Raw genomic sequence first — 18,202 nt, 5'->3', positions numbered from 1 at the left:
GGTAGGAGGTGTTTATTACCACTGATAAATGTAACGACACTTGGTTCTTCACAAAAGAGCCCTGAGAGTGAACTACACATAAATAAAAGTTGGAGTCACTGTCAAGTTTGCTTTCAAAGGTTACAACTCCTCATGTTCATTAAGCTTTTCATCAGTTTCTCAGATTTCATTTTCAGAAGTAAACTAAAGCTATTTCTTGGTCACTGGATAGATTAAATATATATTAAAAAGGATTGGCACCCTTGCTGGTGTGCCTCGGTTGGAGTGTCATCCTGTAACCAAAAAGTGACAGATTTAATTCCCAGTCAAGACACATTGCCTGGGTTGTGGGTTTGGTCCTTGGCACAAATGAGAGGCAATCAATTGATATTTCTTTCACATTGATGTTTCTCTCCTTCTATCTAGCCCTCCCTCCCCCTCTCTCTAAAATTAATAAGCATATCCTCAAGTGAGGATAAAAAAAAAAAGGATTGGCATCACCTAGACAGAAACAGGTTTTAACATTTATCATGCATGAAGTTAAGCAAGATTATTGGGAGTATTTGTATACCTGGGGGGAAGACTGATTTAAATTATGATACATCCATCAAATCAAATACTTATGTAACTTCTAAAAGAATTATATAAATTGTACACTGACATGGAAAGATATCAAATACATAGTAATTAAAAAAAGAAAAATTATTGTGAGTATATTAAGCTATTGCTATTATAAGAAAGAAAAATCACAACTCAGTTTCTCCAGTAAAGGTATTTTTGTCAATTTCAGTTAACTGCTTGAGCTCTCCTATTTCAAATTGATCTTCCTTTCTTTTCACCTGATTATAGGTAGATAGAATAAGAAGAATGATGAGAAAAATAAAAAGGAAGGAAGGGTTGCAATACTGTTGCAAGTCAAATATTCTATGGTTAGAGCTAGAAAAAAACTTCGGGGATTATCTATTGTGATTCCATTAATGTACAGAAGAGAAATGAGTTCCAGTGAGGGGAGTCATTTTCCAAAGTCACATAATCAGTTAGTAGCAGGACCACACAAAACTCTTATCTTTTTCTCTCACTTGAGTGCTTTTTCCCAGTTATATCTTACCAAAATGGAACTCGCTATTAGCTAGTCCTTGAGAGTGATGTCAGCAAAAATGTTGGAATAGAAACTTCCAAAAGTCCACTTATCCATAAAAGCAATGAATAAACTGGCAAAAACTACTAGAATCAACTCCTTTTGGGAACCCTGGAAATGAATTAAAAGCTTATAGCTTTTATGCTTAACCCAGGGAGAGGCTTGACCAAGGAAAAACAAACAGCTGAATCTGAGTAAAAGAGATTTGTGGCATTTTAGCATACCCTGGTCCCATCTCCCACTCTTCAGCTCAGTGGCAGCCTTGAGAACAACACCCTACATTCTCAATACAGTTACCTCCTACTACTAGAAAACATAATGGAACTTATGTCACTTTTGACCTCTCTGGTGGCCCCCTACAGTACTAGTTTTAAGAGACTGCCTTTATTTTACCCAACTGCTAACTCTCCCAGGGCTGAGGTAGCTTACCTGAGGGTCATTTGTCTAAAACATTTTATAATTTATTGAAATTCTTATAAACTGAGATCACACTCTAATTACTTTTTATATATACAGCTATTTTCATAATCCTTATTTGTTGAATTAGCCACTGTTTCCCCAAGCTACTGTTTTGAAAACCTTTCTTTAACACATAGTTAGACTATCTGGTGTAAAAGTTGGCTTGAGGCTTTCTATTTTGTCCTCTTGATCTACTGATCTACTCTTTTGAATACTGCTTTGTGATAATACATTATAATATCTATAATATAGCCTTCTTGCTCTTATTTTTATGCAAATTCTTAGCTTTTCTTTATTTTTACAGGTGAATATTAGGATTGTTCTGCTAAATTCCATAATTTGGTTTATCCATTCAACAAATATTTACACAGTACTTTAATGCCATACTATGGTGAGAGCTCAGGATACAAATGAGCCTGGCTTCACAAGCTTGTACTCTTGTAGGGGGAAACTTCATACCTTGAATCTTCTCATTTAGTGATACAATGTGTCTGGAGTTTATTTAAATTTTCTTCCAAATCTCTTAAAAAATTTTGTTGTGGTTTCATCTTGGTAACATTTATCATCTCTTAGGTTTATTCCTAGGGTATTTCAGGTATACCTTTAAGAATGTGAATAGGAGCCCTGGCTGGTGTGGCTCAGTTGATTGGAGCATTATCCCTTGAGGGTTCGAATTCAGTCAGGGCACATGCCTGGGTTGCAGGTTCAGTCTCCAGTCTGCACATGTGTGAAAGGAAACCAATAGATGTATCCATCCTTTCCCTTCTCTTTAAAATCAATAAGCATGTCCTCAAGTGAGGATTGATTCAATAAATAAATAGATAAATAAATAAATCTCTGCATTGATATCAATTGGTAAAGATTTTTGAAAAATGTGAATAGAGTATTTCCTTCTTTATCTACTCTAATGTAAAGATACCTAGAAAGCTATTGATTTTCATATAAACCTACAGAACTGAGATTTTCTTAATTTAACTTTCATGATTATTTGCAAAATATTTTCATAGATATAATTCATATACCACAAAATTCACCATTTTATGGTGAATTTATAAAATTCAGTGGTTTGATGTTGGCCGGCCAAGATGGGGGCATAGACAGACATACTGCATCTCCATCCACAACTAAGAAGGAATACAACTACCTCAAAACTAGAAACAACTAGAAGTTCCAGAAAACCAAAGTGCATGGAAGTTCAGCAAACAAGGATATAAAGAAGAAATACTCATCCAGACAGGTAGGAGGGACAGAGCCCGGGTGGAGAGGACACGGTGTGGTGGTGGCCACAGCGGCGGTAGCAGCAGGCCAGCAGAAAGTGCAGTTACATGTTTTAAAAAGTCAGGAAGGACACCTGGGGAGTGTTCTCAGCTTCTCACCAGAGCAGCTGGCTGTCCCAGCTCCGCAGAGGGTTGGGCCTCATTGCTTCTGACTGTGCGGACCTGTGAGGGTTGGGGTGGAGGCAGAAACTGCCAGTCTCTCAGCAGAGTCCGCTTGTTTAAAGGGCCCCCCAGTCCTAGAACAACTGCAGACCCACCCACTCTGGGAACAATGGCCAAAGCAGCAGCTAGAGGCGCGCCAGTCTGGTGCAGAAGTGGGAGAGGTGCCTGGAAGGGGGGCAAGTGCTGGGCAGGTGGCATTGTTCCTTCTCAGACCCCTCCCCTTCGTATAGCACCACAGCGTGATGAAACAGGTCGCCCATTACTGATGAATACCTATGGCTCCGCCCCTTAGAACATAGTAGGAGCCACAGCTCTACCTGGGACACGGAGGCAAACAAACACAGGAGACTTCCAGCCAAGATGGACGCCTAGACTGACATGCTCCATCTGCCTCCACAACTAAGAAGGAATACAACTACTGCAAAAACAGCAATAACCAGAAGTTCCAGAAAATAAATGGAAGACCAACATATGAAGTTATAAAAAGAAGTGGTGCTCATCCGGACAGGTAGGAGGGGCGAAGCTGGGGAGGAAAGGTCAAGCTGTGCTGTCTGCGGCAGCAGCAGTGATGGCGGCAGGACAGTGGTAAGCACAGACACCCATATTTAAGGGGAGGCGAGAAGTGCCTGGGGACCACCCCTGGCTGCAGACAAGACCCATAAGCTTGCAATTCCAAAGCTGGGGAAGGCAGACGCCCATTGCCTTGGACTGTGACGCCTGGTGGGGGTGGGGATGGAGGAGGAGGCTCCTAGTCTCTCAGCGGAGATTGAATGGCAGGAATCCATCTTAGACTCCCACCCCTGCAGAAAACGCCTGATTGTGACGAGTGCACAGGGCTCTGCCCCCTATAGCATAGGAGGTGTGACAGCCCTGCCCAGGAAGCAAAGGTAAACACAAAACTGTTCAGGATGGCACAGATCATGATAGAGATCCCAGTGACGCAGCTGACCAGACAGCAAATTTCTAATCCAACTAAGCAGCAGATAGGAAATCTTTCTGAGACACAGTTCAGAGCTTTGCTTATAAAAGTGCTTACAGACCTAACAGCAGATCTTAAACAAGACAGGGAAGGAATGAAGGCTAGTCCTGCTGAAATGAACAATAGCACATATGAAACTAGTGGTGAGGGCAAGAAAACCAGGGATCAAATAAACAAATCGGAACATAGGGAAGGAACAAACAGTCAACCAGTACAGAAACAGGGAACAAGAAGTGAGGAAATTGAGGAGAGGCTCAGAAACTTATCGGACAGCTATAAGCTGGTCAACATCCGAATCATAGGTTTGCCAGAAAGTGAAGAAGAAGAACTAAAAATGGAAAAATTATGTGAAAAAATAATGAAGCAGGACTTTCCTAACTTGGGGAAGGAAATAGATTTACAGGTCAAGGAAGCACAGAGAGTTCCAAAACAAATGGACCCAGGGAGAACCTCACCAAGACACATTATAAGCAAAATGTCAAAAATTAAGGATAAAAAGAGAATCTTAAAAGCAGCAAGAGAGAAGAAGAGAATTACATACAAAGGGGTCTCAATAAGACTGTCAGCTGATTTCTCAAAAGAAACTCTGCAGGTAAGAAGGGACTGGCAAGAAATATTCAAAGTAATGCAAAGCAAAAACCTACAACCACAATTACTCTATCCAGTGAAGCTGTCATTCAGAATAGAAGGGCAGAGAAAGTGCTTCCAGGACAAAGTAAAACTGAAGGAGTTCATCAAATCAAAACCACTATTATATGAAATGTTAAAGGGACTTGTTTAGGAGAAAGAGGATGAAAATTATGAACATTAAAATGAAAACTGTATCACAAGAACCAACAACAGAAGCTAGGGAACTGAAACAAAGACAAACTAAGTAGGCAACAAGAGTGGGAAAAGAATTATAGGTATGGGGAACATTTTGGGGGGAGGTCAGCAAGGAGGGGGGAGGGGGGAAAGGGAGGGAGATGGTACAGAAATTAAGAAGCATAGTAGGAGGGAGTGGAGTAGATAGGAAGATGTTGAGAAGAACTATATGCACAACCAATGGGCATGGACTAAGGGGGGGGGGCAACTGGAGGGAGGAATGTCACTAAGTGAAGGGGAACAAAGGAAAAAGAAATTAGGACAACTGTAACAGCATAATCACTAAAGCATATAAAAAAAATTCAGTGGTTTTATTATATTCACAAAGTCGTACAATAATAACCACTGTTAAGTACTTTTGACACCCCAAAAAGAAACTTTATACCCATTAGCAGTCACTTCCCATTCCTCCTTTCTCCCAAACCCTGATAACCACTTATCTACTTTCTGTCTTGACAAATTTGTATTTCATATAAATGAATTCATAGAATATGTAGCCTTTTATGTTTAGCTTTTTTCCTTGTACTATGGCCATTTATGAGTGTCCTTTTATTAAGTATCTGTTCATATCTTTTCTCATGTTTATTATTGTATTATTTATCTTTTTATAATTTATAGAAGAAATTTATGTTGTATTATGGATAAAGTCTTTTGTCAGGTATATAGTAAATATTCTCTCTATGACTGAACTTTCTTGTCTATTTTTTAATTGAGGTATAATTGACAAATAATATTATACTAGTTTTAAATATACAACATAATGATTTGATATTTGTATATATTGTGAAATCATTACAATACATCTAGTAAATAATCACCATCCATTTTTTTTCTTGTTATGAGGACTTTTAAAATCTAATCTGTTAGTAGCTTTCTAATATGCAATACAATGTTATTAACTATAGTCACTATGCTAGACATTATATCCCTATGACTTATTTATTTTATAGCTGGAGGCTTGTATGTTGTCACTTCCATTTTTCCAAAGCTGCACTCCTTACCTCTAGCAACTACTAATCTTTTCTCTCTTTGTGAGCTTAGTTGTCTGTTTTTTAACATTCCACAAATAAGGGAGATCATATGGTTTTTATCTTTCTCTGTCTGATTTATTTTATTTAGCATAGTGCCTTTAAAGTCCATCTGTGCTGCTGCAAGTAGCAAGATTTCCTTCTTTTTAATGGCTGAATAATATTTCATTGTTTGCACATATATACATCATATTCTCTTTATGAATTCATCCATCAGTGGATACTTAGGTTGTTTCCATATCTTGGGTATTATAAATAATGCTGCAACAAATATGGGGGGAAATATATCTTTTCAAATTATTGTTTTCATTTTCTTCAGATAAATAGCCAAAAATAGAATCGCTGGATGATATAGTAGTTCTATTTTTAATATTTTGAGGAACCTCCATACTATTTTTCCCAGTGGCTGCACCAATTAACACTCTTACCAACAGTGCATGAGGGTTCACTTTCTTCACATCCTTGCCAACCCTTGTTATTTCGTCTTTTTGATAATAGCCATTCTAACAGGTTTGAGGTGATATCTCACTGTGATTTTGATTTGCATTTCTCTGATGATTAGAGATGCTGAGCATTTTTTTTCCAGATATCCATTGGCCATCTGTGTGTCTTCCTTGGAAAAAAATGTCTATTCAGATCTTCTGCCCATTTTTAAACCAGATTTTTCTTTTGCTACTGAGTTGTATAAGGTCTTTATTTTTATTTTTTATTTTTTGGATATTAACCCCATGTAATATATTATTTGAAAATAATTTTCTCATTCAGTAGGTTGTCTTTTAATTTTGTGATGGTTTACCTTGTTATGTAGAATCTATTTAGTTTGATGTAGTTCCACTTGTTTATTTTTGCTTTTGTTGCCTTTGATTTTGGAGTCAGACTCAAAAAGCCATTGCCATGACTGGTACTAAGGAGCTCACTGCCGATGTCTTCTAAAAATTTCATGGTTTTAGGTCATATGTTCATGTCTTTAACCAATTATGAGCTAATTTTTGTATATTGGGTAAAACAGTGGTCCAGTTTAGTTTCATTCTTTTGCATGTGGCTGTTCAGTTTTCCCAACACCATTTATTGAAGAGAGTGTCCTTTTCTCATTGCATGTTCTTGTCTCCCTTTTCATAAATGGATTGACCATTAGTGCATAGGTTTATATCTGGACTCTTTTCTATTCCATTCCCTGTGTGTCTGTTTTTATGCCAATGCCAAACTATTATGACTACTGTTGCTTTGTAATACAGTTTGAAATCAGAGAGAGTGATGCCTGTGGCTTTGTTCTTTTTTTTCTTAAGATTGCTTTGACTATTTGGGTTTTTTTGTGGTTCCATACATATATTAGGGTTGTTCTACTTCTGTGAAAAATGCCATTAAAAACTGGATAGAAATTACATTGAATCTGTAGATTACTTTAGGTAATATGGATATTTTAGCAATATTAATTCTTTCAATCCATGAGCATAGAATATCTTTTCATTTGTTTGGGTCTTATTAAATTTCTTTCATCAGTGTCTTATAGTTTTCAGTGTATCTTCTTGGTTAAATCTATTTATTTTTTCAATTGTAAATGTGATTGTCTCCTTAACTTCTCTTTCTGATAGTTTATTATTAGTGCATGAAAACTAAACGGATTTTTACATATTAATTTTATATCCTGCCACTTTATTTATTAGTTCTAATAAATATTTTTGTGGAATCTTTAGGATTTTTTTCCATTTAAAAAAAACTGTTATTCTATTACAGTTGCCCCATTTTTTTCCCCATTGCTTCCGCCTCTCCCACAGCAATCCCCACACTGTTGTCCATGTCCAGGGTCATTTATACTAGTTCCTTGACTAGACCTTTTCCCTCCTTTCCCTGCTTCCCCTTCTCCCCCTCCCCTTTAGGTATTTTAAAAACATATGTCATCTGCAAATAGTGACAGTTTTACCTCTTCTTTCCAATTTTGATGGCTTTTATTTCTTTGTCTTGTTTAATTGTTCTGTCTAGGATTTCCAATACTATGTTGAATAAAAGCAGTCAGAGTGGGCATCCTGATATTGTTCCTACTCTCATACAAAAAACTTCCAGATTTTCAATAATGAGTATGATGTTAGTGTGGGCTTGTCATTATATGACATTTTATTATGTTGAGGTACATTCCCTCTATATCCATTTTGTTGAGAGTTTTTATAATATATAAATGTTGAGTTTAACAAATGCTTCTTGGGTATCTGTTTAGGTGATCATGTGATTTTTTACCTTTATTTTTCATTTTCTTGATAGTACCTTTTGATGCACAGTTTTTCTTTTCATGAAGTCCAATATATCTATTTTTTCCTTTTGTTGTTTGCACTTTCTCTCCAAGACTATGAATATTTCTATTTTGTTTCCAAGAGTTTTATAGTTTTAGCTCTTACATTTAAGACTTTGATGCATTTGGAATTAATTTTGTACATGATAGAAGGTAGAGATCAGTCATTATTTTGCCTTTGACATTGATCAATATGTCTCTCCTATGCTTAGTATTACAGTGTCTTTACTATTTGTAGCTTCGAAGTAAGTTTTAAAATCAGGAAGTGTGACTCCTCCAATTTTGTTTTTCTTTTTTAAGATTGTTTTTAAGGCTATTCTGGGTCTTGTATTTCCATACGAATTTTAGGACCAGCTTATCAATTTTTGCAAAAATGGCAGTAAGGATGGATTTTAATAGGGATTAGATTGAATCAATTTGATGAATATTGCAATTTTAAAATACTCAGTATTCCAAACCATGAACAAAGGATGTCTTTCTGCTTATTTAGGTCTTCTTTAAGCTCGCTCAATGTTTTATAGTCTGCCAGTTGTTTTTAAACTTATTTTACATATTTTATTTTTATGTTATTATAAATAATGTTTTCCTTTACTTTCAGTTTCTGTTTGTTACTAATGTATAGAAATACAACTAAATTTTATATAGTAATCTTGTATACACCAACATTGCTAATAATTTGTTTACTAGTTCTAATAGTTTTTTGGTGGATGTATTAAAATTTTCTCTGTAAAAGATCATGTCATCTGCAACTAGTTTTACTTTTTCTTTTCATTTGGATATTTATTATTTCTTTTTGGACCTTACTTGCTAAAGTGAAAATTTCTAGGACATGTTGAATAGAAGCAGAAAAACAGCCAACATTTTTCTCTTGTTCTTAAACGCAGAGGAAAATACTTTAGTCTTTCATTATTAAGCATGATGTCAGCTGTGGGTTTTCACTGATAATTTTTATCTGCATGAGAAAGTTCCTCTCCATTCCTAGATTGTTGAGTGTTTGTTTTTTTTTATCATGAAGAGTGTGTTGAATTTTGTCATATGCTTTTCTGCATTTGTTGAGATGATCATGTGGCTTTTATTTTTTATTATATTAATATACACTATCACATGGGTTGATTTTTGCATGTTGAACCACTTACATTATTGGCATAAATTCCATGTGGTTGTGATGTATAATCCTTTTAGTATGTTGCTGGATTCCATTTGCCAGTATTTTGTTGAGCTTTTTGTATCTATATTCATAAGAGATATTGCTCTGCAGTATTGTTTTATTGTGATATATTTGTCTGGTTTTGGAATCAGGGTAATACTTGCCTCTGAGAATGCATAGAGAAGTGTTGTCTTATCTATTTTTCTGGCTGGTTTATAAAAAACTGGTAATAATTATTCTTTAAATCTTTGGTATAATTAATCAGTGAAGCCACCAAGTGCTGGGCTTTGGTGGGAAGGTAGGTTTTTGATTCCTGGTTAAATGTCTTTACTTGTTTCAGGGCTATTAAATTTTTTAAATTTCTTCTGTGTCAATTTTAATAGTTTATGTCTATCTATGAATAGCTAGAATAGTTGTACTTCTAGTATTAAATTCCTTGTTAGTTCAACTTCTGTCTTTTGTACTAGAGACATAAATTCTGCATAATAGGCATAAAGATAACCAGAGGCCAGGTGAGCCACTGGAATGTTAGAAGAAATGCCACAAGATCATTAATTGTCATGTCTAAAAAAAAGTAGTCTAGATAAATGAATTAAAAGGTACAGATTGTTAGATTAGATTTTAAAAAGCAAGGCCCAACTACATGTTTGTCTGTGTGTGTGTGTGTGTGTGTTTTTATAACAAATACCCTTTAAATATGACAAAAATAGGTTAAAAGCAAAATAATGGGGAAAAAAGATATACCATGCTACCCATAGTCAAAAGAAATCTGAAATTGCTATATTAATATTGACAAAGTAGATTTCAAAGAAAAGAATATCACAAGGAATGATGAAGGTCATTTCATAATGATAAGAGTCAATCCATGAAGAGGATATAAAACCTCTAAATGTTCATGTAGCTAAGAACAAAACTTAAAAATACACAAGGCAAAAACTGAAAGACCTATGAGGAAAAATAGGCAAATAAGAAAATTTCAAGTGTCGCTGGTTCGATTCCCAGTTAGGGCACATGACTAGATTGCTCCTCTCCTCAACCTTTGTACTTCCCTGTCTTTTCATGGCCCAACTTTAACGAGAATCTTGGTAAACAAGCCAGTTTAGAGGGAATCTCCCACTCTGATATCTGAAATCACCCTGGCCTGCCTTCAGCAAGAACCCTTTCCAGTTGGTTTAGCCAGAAATTTTCTTTTACACTTGATGTCTCCTCTTAGTAATCTTTTACTCACTGAACCGCCCCTTGCCCCTTGACTATAAACCCCCATGTTTCCTTGTATTCAGAGTTGAGCTTAATCTCTCTCCTCTGCTCAGAAACTCCATTAGAGTTGTCTCCATGAATTCTTTAGGAATCCGACAAGAAGAGTCAGAATAATTTTTTATTTAACACTATCCAAAAGAGTACTCTTGCTGGCAGGGAAAGAAACCCTCTTCAGAAGACGAAGAATGAGACCCTTTTCTCTGGGACAATGTGGTTCTTAAGAAATATCACTATTAAGTAATTCTCCACTTGAAGGTCAGCAGCCAATGAAGATGAGAAATCACGGTCTGCTCAGTAGAGAGTATGCCTGAAGCGCATATTGTTACCAGCATCCATATGGCAAAGCCTTTCCATTTCCTAGTCAGAATACAGTACATAGCTCCATGTTCAAAGGCCATTTTACTGATACATTATTTTGATTGAAGGGGATAACTGTCTAAAACAGTTTTTAAATGATTTCATGTTAAAATGTTTTGGGTCATGATTTGGGCCTTAAACACCATTTATCTGTGTGCTAGGATGAATGCAAGAAGTCTTTTAGAAGAATCTTGTGTATGCCCATTGGCACTTGCTTAGCCACCTGAAAACAAAGGTTATTATTTCTTTGGTTTCATAAATGAGGGCTAACCAACACCTTGATCAAGGCAGATTGGTCTGTATTTAATAGACAAAGTCCAATAACTATACTTCAGGCATTTGCCCCAGACCCCATCTCAAATTCCCTGCCACCCAGTGGTTATCACAAGTGAAGGTAAAGGAGACGATCTTCATTTTGTTATTAGCTTTTATATATAGCAGCATACTTGCTTTTCTTTCTTTTGCTCTTTTAAAAAGTTAGGCTATCTTACCATATTTTACATATACTTAAAGAATACATTCAATAAATAAATATAAATATCATCTTGTCGCTTTTCAAAATCTATTCGGAAACAAGGATATATATACAAGGGTGGGCAAAAATAGGTTAATAATAACAATTAATACAGTAATTAAACATAAATAATTCAAGAATAAACTGTTCAAAAGTAGGCTTATGGTTGTATGTATGCACAGTTTACTCTTGTATTATTATTTATGTGTTAATTATTATATTACTCTTTTTTATTATTATTAGCCTACTTTTGCCCACCCCTGTATATAAACCTTCCCACAAAGTGTAAAATATTTGGTGCTAATGAACACAGTAGAGAAAGCCTCTATGTACTGTGCTGTATTCAGAGCAAGGGGTATTGAATAATGCATAAAATAAAACTTCCCAGTCCAGAGGCAGAAGAAGCCATTTTTCACAGCTTGCTTAAATATTCATTTTAAATATAGTACAAAGAAGTCTTTTATTTTCTCTTTACTAGCCTTAGAAAAAGAAAAGGCAATCTGTTTTCAAAATCCATATTAAAAAGTATAAGGAGGGCAGAGAGGACATGGTGTGGTGGCAGCAGCAGACGCGGCAGCAGCAGCAGGCCGGCAGAAAGACCAGCCACACATTTTAAAGTCAGGAGGGACACCTGGGGAGCGTTCCCAGCTCCTTACTGAACATTGCAGCTCAGGGTCTCAGCACCCAGGAAAATCAAGCCTCATTGTTTCTGACAGTGCAGACCAGTGAGGGTTGGGGTGGAGGCAGAAACTGCAGGTCTCAGCAGAGTTCGCTTGTTTAAAGGGCCCCCACAGTCCTAGAACGTCCACAGACCCACCCACTCTGGAAACGACAGCCAGGGCAGCAGCTAGAGGGGCACTCGTCCGGTGCAGGAGTGGAAGAGGTGCCTGGAAAAGAGGGGAGTTCTGGACTGGTGGTACTGTTCCCTCTCGGACCCCTCCTCCACATACAGTGCCACAACATGGTGAAACAGGTCCCCTTCTACTGACAAATCCCTAAGGCTCCGCCCCTTACAACGTAACAGGAGTGACAGCTCTACCTGAGACACAGAGGCAAACAAACACAGGAGCCTGTTAGAATGAGGAGACAGAGAAGAATGGCCCAAAGGGGGGAACGGGTCAAAGTTCCAGTGAGAGAACTAAGCAACAAGGAGATAGCCAACCTGACAGATGAGGAGATAGACAACATAACAGACACAGAATTCAAAACACTGGTGATAAAGATGCTCACAGGCTTGACAGATATGCTTGAGTACAGCAAACATATAAGAGAAGAAATGAAGGCTATGCTAAGTGAAACAAAGGAAAATCCACACAAAACCAATAGTGAAGGGAAGAAAATCGGGGTTCAAATCAATGATTTGGAACATAAGGGAAAAAAACAGTCAACCAGTGCAGAATGAGGAAGTAAGAATTGAAAAAAATGAGGAAAACTTCCCAAATTTTGCGAAGGAGATGGACATACAGGTCCAGGAAGCACGGAGGGTACCAGGCGAGCTGGACCCAGAGGAGACCACACCAGGACGCTTCATGATTGAGATGCCAAAGGTGAAAGATAAAGACAGAATCCTGGAGGCAGCAAGAGAGAGGCAGAGAGTTGCCTACCGGGGGGTGCCTGTAGGACTATCAGCTGATTTCTCAGAGGACAGGTAGGAAGGGACTGGCAAGAAGTATTCAAAGTGATGAAAAGCAAGGACCTACAACCAAGATTACTCTATCCAGCAAAGCTATCATTTGGCATGGAAGGGTAGATGAAGTACTTCCCAGACAAGGTGAAGCTAAAGGAGTTCATCATCACCAAGCCATTATTATATGAAATGTCAGAGGGACTTACTTAAGAAAAAAAAAAGATCAAAACTATGAACACTAAAGTGACAACAAACTCACAACTACCAACAACTAAATTTAAAAAATAAAAGCAAAGTCCAATGAAGCAAACCAGAATAGGAACAGAATAGGGGGTCATTTGGAGGGTTATCAGCTGGGATGGGAGAGGAGGAGAAATGGGGAAATGGTGCAGGAACTAAGAAGCATAATTGGCTGGTACAAAATAGACAGGGGGAAGTTAAGAATAATAAAGGAAAGGGTGAAGTCAAAGAACTTATATGGACGACCCATGGACATGAACTAAGGGGCATGAGATTTCTGGAGGGAAGGGGAGTACTGGGCAGAGGGGAGCAAAGGAGAAAATATTGGAACTACTGTAACAACATAATCAATAAAATATACTTTTAAAAAAGGTGACTGAGGCCCATAAGAAAAAAGAAGAAAGAAAATTCTAATAGATAAGCACATTAATGAGTAAGAAAATGTTCAATACTGAGTAAAACTTGGAAGAAATGTGTTTCTTTGGCAATTGCTTTTCCCAAAACAAAAAACATAGCCAGAATTTTATTTCTATAAAAATTTTCTATTTAAAACAACCATAATCTAAGCATAACTTCTGAGAAGATAATAATTAAGTCTCCTATTGTGGAAAAAAAAAAAAGGAAAATGTTCTTTTAGCATTAACTTTCTTAATCTCTCTTCAACCCCTTTTATTTAAAATGTCTTTCTATTTTGCCTTCTGAAAATATACATAGCTTTTCTGAGTCTTGCAATACTGCCTTTCTAAGTTTCTTAACACCAGCTGACAACCAACTAATCAACCAACCAACTGGCCTACCTTAACATGTATTTTGTGAATCCATTCTTTCAGAGCTCTCCTGCATCATTCATGTCCTAAGTCAAATATATCTCTGGTTACTGAACGAAATTTCCTGTGTAAATGAAATGTCTTCATTTTTGCCTACTTCAGCTCTATTTTTCCTTATGATCCATACTGAGCTGCTAAAACCTGTACCATTCTTCCTTCTTTTTCCATAGCGAATGGCCAGTTTAAGGTTCAAATAAACCATTTTGCTTAAATGGACTGTCAGTGAAGTAGGGCAATGGGACTAGTCTACCCAGGGTAGGGTAACAAAATGGTCCACATTTCTGTAAAAAAATTTAAGGCAATAATAAATACAATTAAAAGTTGGTTTGCTTTTTACCACGACCATGTGATGGTGATTCTAAATGTTAGTAATAAAATACTCCTCCTTGAAGGGGAGGACCACTCTCACCCCTCTCCCAGCTTATCACATTCCTGTATTGCACTGTTAATAAACAAAGGACTCTTTTGCAATTTTCCTTTGGATTGGTATGGTAGTCTTTGGCCGTATGACTCTCAAAAGTTGGAGATTTGGTAAAAGTGAATAAAACCTTTAAGTTCCCATGTCTAGTATTATTTGTGTGATAGGGTAACATCCTGTTTTTGTTTTGTTTTGTTTTGTTTTCATATTTGCTTTAAGTTTTCAGAGCTACTAGGATTCTGTAAACACTCTAATCAGTCAGTGAGAGACCAGGAAATAAAGAAAACATATTCAGCAATTTTACTAAGCCTTCGGTGAAATGGCTGAAATAAAAACACATTTTTCTTGCCTATCATATTCTCAAGCGACTCTACCAATCATTTTATGTATCAATGTTGGTAATTTCCTTAAAAATTTCTGTCTAGAGAGGGATTTACTTTTTAAAAAATCTTGATTCTTGGCTCAGTTGGTTGGAATGTTTTTCCATAGGCCAAAAGGTCACAGGTTCGATTCCTGGTCCAGACACATGCAGGAGGGTACCCAACTGGTATTTCTGTTTCTTTCTCACATCCATGTTTCTCTTTCTCTCTCTCTCCCCCTTCTCCTCTCTAATAAACAATGAAAAAATGTCCTTGGGTGAGGATTTTTAAAAAATCTTAAAATAAAAAATTAAGTTCTAATGAAAATGAGTGTATGGAATTCAAGGGATATTATCTCTTAGTACAGGCAACCTTGATCCCTCAATCTACATTGGGCAGGTCCTCTGAAGCCTGGTTCTTTAGCTTTCCCTTTAATTCTGTGACTTCCCTATATTCTCCCAATGAAATTCCTTTATCCGTTATTTAGCCATAGTTAGAACCTGTGGTTTGCAATCAAAACCCCCTACTTGATATATTTACATATATCCCAATCATGCTTAATCTTTACAAACAACTTTAAAGGTGAGGTAAAAAAACTGATTCTCAGATATTAAAGTTACTTATTCTTGGTTGTAAAAATAGTTAATGGCAGAACTGGAACACAAATTCAGATCTGTTAGGATTTATGTCTTCCTATCATGTTACTACAACACCTTAGAAGTGAATTCTTCAGGGCCACATGTTGTTTGCAGTTCCATTCAGTATAACCATCCACCCATTAATTCACTTAACAAATAGCTGAATACAACCGACCCTTGAATAATTTGTACAGCATGGGTCCACTTATAGGAGGACTTTTTTCAATAAATACTATAAATGTACTTGTATTTTCTCTTCCTTATGATTTAAAATTTTTTATTTTTAAATATTTATTGTATTTTTCGTTACCCTTTTTTACCATTTTCCTTTCTCTTGCTTATGGTAAGAATACAGTATATAATACATATAATATACAAAATATATAAATATTAATCGACTGTTCATGCTCTTGGTATGGCTTTTGGTCAACAGTAGGCTATCAGTAGTTATTTTTTGTGGAGTCAAAAGTTATATGTGAATTTTTGACTTCAGGGAGTATCAGTGGCCCTAACCCCAGCAATATTCAAGGGTCAACTGTATATACTAGGTGCAAGGTGCAGCACTAAGAACAAGGAGTACAAAGCTGGTTCAGCCTGTCAGTTCCATCAGGTTGCTCACATTCCTCTAAAAAGCTCATTGTTCAGTTAATAGACTTAAGCAATATTGGAATCAGTTAAATTTAAGCAGTATGGAACAGAACAGAATACAATATAAAGCCATATGGTTCAGACAAGATAAGAATAATTCAGCTCATTAAATTAGAAACTGTTTCTACTCAATTTAAGCCTTTAATAGGGTAATTCTTCACTGCAATGACTTCTAGAAACACACAGAGAAAAATTAGTTTATTTCAGTCTTTAAAATAAACAAAAGTATGATGAAATAATCTAGTTTCCTAAATTTTAATCTTTGGCTTACCTCCCTGGAGATTTCTGTCTATATATATCTGCACACCAGCTAATATATTCTTTAAATCAACTTTTATTTATTGCTTTAAAATATTTTAAAGAAAACCATATTGCTACTTTCAAGGAAAAACTGGTAATTTATACACAGAAAATAACTATGAAAATAAATACAGTGAACCAAAGTTAATAAGTTTTATCTAGATAGCATTGCATTGGAAAGCTCTGAGCCTGACTTGATTTGCTCCTTTTTGCAAAAAATAAAATAACAACCGCTCAGCAGGTGTTAAAGGCCTATGTGGTCCACACTAATTTTTCTCCTGGAAGTAATCAGAAGGATAGAAAGAGAACCTGAATGGAAATAGTTTTCTCATTACATGATTCAGTGATATCTAATATTGAGTTTGCATCTCACCAAATAGCCTCTGGCAAACCATAGTGTTCCAGATATGCACTTGCAGATATACAGTGAGGTAGGGGAATGTAAATGTATTATGTGGAGAGAAGTGATAAAAGCAGCTTCTAAGTCTGCATCTGATGTTTTTATTCATTCACTCAACTAATATGTATTAAATACCTACCATGTGTCAGTTATTGTGATAAGATCTGGTAAGACCTTCACTTCAAAAAGAAAGTAAACTGGGTAAAAACGAAGAAGATAATTGAATAAGCAAACTTAATAGATGCTAAGTGCTAACTCACAGGGAGAGAGGTCATTTTCAAGTCTCAGTAGGCCACCCATTCATTCAGAATTTCCAGAAGTCTTATTGTCTGTTTTAAGCTGTCAATGATTTCTCATTTCCTTTGGTGAGTGAGCACCAGTTAAAACATATTGAATATCTATCATATAAGGAATGGAAATCTATAGGTACTTGAAGAATAGAAGGACACAGGAGTACAGTGCTATGATGTGGACAGAATAAAGTGGGCATCAGAAAGAACATTAGAGATTGCTCTACTACTTTCCTATTCCAGGAAATAGAGGCTTATAATTTCACAGTTAGATGCAAACAGATTTAAACTGGGCATCATAAAATCCAGTTCAGCATTCTTTGTACTATTTGGTATATTGAGAGTTAAGGATATTTACAGTTTTTCCAAAAAGATAATCTGAAGCATTCCCAGTAAATAAGTATGGCCTCACCCTTCCAAAAAGGAGATAAAATAGAGATTATGTAGTAGACAGTATAGTGATCAAATTTTAAGAAATGTTCAAGGGGGATACTTTTAAAGACAAATATAACACATATTATGGCAACTAAGATAAATTGCTGAATGAGCCATATTAAAATACTTATTTTGAGAAAAACTTATGGTCAGATTAGCATGACAATATGAAGGCTTTTTCTGGTTGTCAAGCCAGCTTTAAAGCTAATTAGCATAGAGGGTTTCCTCTACAGAACGACAATTTTATCCTGCAGGAGAAACTTTTATTTCCTCTTCTAAGCTCTTTGGCACCACTACATTGAGAAAACTTGGAAAGAGGAGGCAAGGGAAAGCCCTGAAATCATTTCCAGCCAATGCTAGTCTTTGAGGACAGTAATTTATTTTATTGACTCTTTCTTCCTAATATTGATCATATACATTTTAAGAAGTAGGTGGCTTTGAAACAAAGTATAAGGTAATTTATAGTATACTCCAATATGCAAAGTTGATAATTAGTGAAGCACACTGTTTAACAAGGAAAGCCAGAAACACGATTTTTCTCCAATTTTACCCATAGAATATCAGCAGGATTACCT

General features: G+C 36.2%; 1 protein-coding gene across 1 annotated transcript in view; it reads right to left on the bottom strand.

Moving 5' to 3' along the window:
• GPR158 (G protein-coupled receptor 158) overlaps positions 1 to 18,202 on the bottom strand; it is a 366,690-nt gene that overhangs the window by 36,197 nt on the left and 312,291 nt on the right. The gene's annotated exons all lie outside the window — the stretch shown is intronic.

This window comes from Furipterus horrens, unplaced genomic scaffold (genome assembly GCF_987537825.1).
Source record: "Furipterus horrens unplaced genomic scaffold, mFurHor1.1.pri manual_scaffold_2, whole genome shotgun sequence".
NCBI lineage: Eukaryota > Metazoa > Chordata > Mammalia > Chiroptera > Furipteridae > Furipterus > Furipterus horrens.
Note: the sequence above shows the minus strand (reverse complement) of the source record. Positions and strands in the feature narration are given on the sequence as shown.